Genomic DNA, 4,318 nt, shown 5'->3' with positions numbered 1-4,318 from the left:
AAAGTATAGGACAGTTCTGGCAGCGTGGGCTAGACGTTGTATCATCACATAGCTTATAGCTCATAGTGATGGTTGTCGGTTAGAGAATCTCCCACAGAGTTATATTGTATTTTTATATACAAATTGAGTATTATTGTATTTTTCAATACACTGAATTGTTATCTACAGTTTTACAGATTTCCATATCTTGCATCTTTTATTGTTGCTTTATCCTTGAGTATCTTGAGTTGAGTAGCTTTGAGTTGAGTTGAGTATCTAATCTTTGAGTTGGGTATCTTATTCTTTAGTCGAGTTGAGAAGAGGTAAGTATGTTTCCTTTTATCAAGTTCAAGCTTATGTTTATGCTTTAGAATTTCCCTTACATGCTCGTACATTCCACGAACTGTGCCATTTGGCCTGCATCGTTTCATGATGCAGATATAGGTATTCAGGATCATCAACAAGCGTTTCGTTGAGGTCATGTGATATTCCAGTCAGCTTTGGTGAGCCTTTTTATATTTCGGAGGACTTCACTTTTATCTTACAGTTAGTAGTTTTGAGATGTCGTGGGTCTTGTCCCGATATCTTTCTATAATAGTAGATGCTTCATAGATAGACAATACAGTTGAGAAGTCTGTTTCATTTATTTTGTTAAATGTTTTAAAGACTTGAGTATCCTATTTTTGGCTAGTTGAATATACTATTTTATTCAGAGTTAATCATTTGAGTTAAAGTTTTGTAATTGAGATCAATGAATTTTATTCAGTTTTAAGCTTTTGTATGCTTGAGTTAGTCTTCCACTTGTAGTCAGCCAGGATAAGGGTTCGCTTGGGAACCGACAATGGTTCTCGAGTACCGGCCACGTCCAGGGTGTAGACTTGGATCGTGACATGAAACACAAAGATTAGACTTCTTCTCATTTAATCAAGATTTATTTAAAATTGAATTCTTACAAGGAATTGTTGATGTTCTAAGAAGTGGTGAAAGGGAAGCTTGAAAAGTTGAAAAAAATTCATTCCTCCCAGTTACATTTATAGGAGGACCAAGAAACATGCGTCGACGATATATGGATGTTATCACATTAGTTCAATATTTTTGGAAAACCTGAGTTGTTTATAATAATGACATGCAATCCATCTTGGCCAGAAATAAAAGAACATCTATTGCTCACTGACGAAGTACAAAATAGATGGCAAAAAAATAAGAGTTGAATAATGATATATTAAAAAGATAAATCTTTGAAAAAGTTGCAAGTTTTATGTATATTATAGAATTTCAAAAAACATGGTCTTCCTCGTGCCAATTTTCTTATCATACTTACTGATGAGTACAAATTATTAACTCCTAAATCCTATGACAAATTTGTTTGTGCTGAATTACCTGATTCTAAGAAAGATTCTTACCTACGTGATACTTTTGTTGGTGTTGTTTCACATATATATAAACAAAAGTTGTATGTGGAATTTAAGGGGAAATTAAAAGGGTTCAAAACACACTCTCACTATGAATGAAATTGTTGTTACACATATCAAATTCGTGGGAGGGGGGGGGGGGGGTCCTATGACACCTCTGGACTATTTTTAAAAGAACTATTATACATTTAACTACTTAGGTGACAAAGAATGTGTAATGCACTCTCGTTGAGAGAGTAAGAGCATAAAAAGATGCTGAAATTTTATTTTATTATAATATTTTATTAAAATATGTTTTCTTTTACTTAATTTTTTTTCTGTTTCTTTTTTTCCTATTTTTTCATCTTCTCAAGAGTATCATCGTTGTCATCGGATTTGTGCCGCCGCAAATACATTCATTATCACTACAAATTTCTTTTCTTTCATCACATTTAACACATACTATAACAACAATGTTTTGTCACTATAGCCATTATTTTACCCTCCCAAAGCTCTACAACCCTCCCCCCTCCCAATTCAAAATCCATTTCATTTCTCTCTCATATCACTTTAATTATAGCTATTTTTATCACGTTTATCTATCATTATCACTGAGAAAATAACTTTTTCAACAACAATGATTGATAACAGAAATTACAATTGAACATTAAAGTTTTTGCCGGAAAATTTATCTGGCTATCAGTAATTTACCTTTTTCGATATGAAAATTGTATTTTCTAGTTACTCAAGAACATATTTTTTAATTTAACTGAAGAAATAGACACGTGTTAGTGTGTGCCAGTCATTGTTTAACAAAAATCTAGATGAGACTTTTCCTAAGTTTTTTTGCTCTTTCATTATAAGATAGATACTAGAGCTACCATTCTATAAACTCACCAATTTTATGAAAAAGAGTAGTTTAATTTGAGAAAGAAATGAAATAGCATATCTCAAGAAAAATGGAGAAGTTGTATGTCTGCTTATTACAATGATCTCAGAGATAAATAGATGTTATCTCGATTAGTTCTTGGATGATCTACTGGCCTCAAGTGTTCCATTTGGCCAAGTTTGAGGTCTACTGATTTTTATAACAACAAATTTGTGGTCTGCATGCTGCAAGTCCAACAAACTGTTCGGAGTTTAAACTATGATCTTGAATTAAAGATGTATATATTTTGATGAGTACTCACTACTTCTATATTTTGAAGATGTTCAACGCATATGTGTTTAATTTTTGCAAAACATCAATGATAATGCCAACTCATTACTAAGTTGATACATTTGTATTCTCATTTTACTCCGTTGTTTCTTAAATTATAATCTTCATTATATTGGCCCGTACTAGACACGGGCCTTCCCTATCTAGTAATATATATAAATATTGATTATCAAGAGAGTTTTCCAACAATAATACTTCAATACATTGAGATTATTATTTTTTTGCTACTCTATAATACGTGATTTTTCATTTTTTGCCTTCGTTTTTAAAGTTTGTCATGTTTGAAAAACTTAGTTTATTTCTAAACCGAACCAACTCACTCTTAACTTCTAAGTAATTTGTATGTATGTCTTTCTTAATTCATATATACGAACACCTTTCCTAAAATAATTATAATATAAATACAAAGTTAAAATTATTTTTTATGTTTATAATATAAGTTGAATTCTCTTTTTCATGTGTTTACTTCTTTATAGTTTGAATTTCCTTGCTAAAATTCCCAACATATGTCAAGTGACTTAGTAGGCTAGAAGTACATTTATGTCCTTGTTTCACATGAGATTAGTCCATATGTTTGGGCATGAAAATTTAAACACAACTGGGGATGTAGCTCAGATGGTAGAGCGCTCGCTTAGCATGCGAGAGGTACGGGGATCGATACCCCGCATCTCCATCACTTTATATTTTCGTGAGAAAATAATTCACCTAAAAAATTAATTAAAACAGAGTTAATTCACATGTTAGTTCATATTTTTTTGTTTATTTAAATCAAGTACTTTGGTTAGGCAAGACAATCAACCAAGAACTTTTCACAAAAAAAATTACATCAAAAGAAAATTAAATGATTGTCCAAGTACAATAAAAAAGTTATTGACATATAATTATTATATCTTTAAAGGTATGTTATTATATTTTTTTAATGGCCTAACCGTTTTTTTGTCATTAATATATGACAATGCAAGACCTATAATGGATTAATGGTGATAAATGTTTTTGCCATGTTTAATGTTGGAGTGTTATTGTTTGAACGTTCATTTGAGTTGAATAAATATATATATATATATATATATATATATTCTATTCCCAAGATAGAGATGGAAGTGATGACAAGAACATATTTAAATAATTTTTTTCCTCCTGCGTAAAGATATATTTTAGTATTGAGTTTTCATTGATTAAATCTTTGTTAGTTTTTGGTTCTTAATATTATATTAGAAGAGTTTGTTACATCATGGGGGATACACCTATAGCGGGTGAAATATCCTTAAGGACAGTGTCTTTCGACACGCCTCAAGCTTGGAGAATTTCCTACAAATGTTCGTGGTGAAGTACAAGCCTTGGTGAATTCAATATCATGTTTATGGTGAAGGTTTTTTTCCATAAGATTTCCAACAGTAAGGTCAATTCCCCGCATGTGTAAGGTCAAATCCACCCTGCTCTACACTCGTGTAAGGTTAAATCCGCCTACACGCCTTGCCCCATTGCCATCCCAAATCAAATATTCTGCAAAATAAGAAAATGACAAAGGACAAAGGGCATCAGTATGTTAATTTCTGAATTCTGATAGAAAACTAGTAGTATAGATTTGGAAGAAATGACAATTTTATGTGTTTGTGGTCCATCACTTCATTGTTTAATTTTGTGGATGGTGATTATCATGATATTTAGACCAACGTAACATAAGCCCTTCTTTTTGGCATGTGCCTTGGATTATATAATATATAATAAC

At 31.5% G+C, this 4,318-nt stretch overlaps 1 non-coding gene across 1 annotated transcript; it reads left to right on the top strand.

Annotated features, from left to right (window-relative positions):
- Window positions 1–3,189: 3,189 nt before the first annotated feature.
- TRNAA-AGC (transfer RNA alanine (anticodon AGC)) lies at window positions 3,190–3,262 on the top strand. Its single transcript has one exon. It is a non-coding gene; the product is annotated as a tRNA-Ala (tRNA).
- The last annotated feature ends 1,056 nt before the right edge of the window (window positions 3,263–4,318 follow it).

This window comes from Solanum verrucosum, unplaced genomic scaffold (genome assembly GCF_900185275.1).
Source record: "Solanum verrucosum unplaced genomic scaffold, falcon-dt-bn FXZP01000142.1, whole genome shotgun sequence".
NCBI lineage: Eukaryota > Viridiplantae > Streptophyta > Magnoliopsida > Solanales > Solanaceae > Solanum > Solanum verrucosum.
This window is presented reverse-complemented; position numbering and strand designations above follow the sequence as displayed.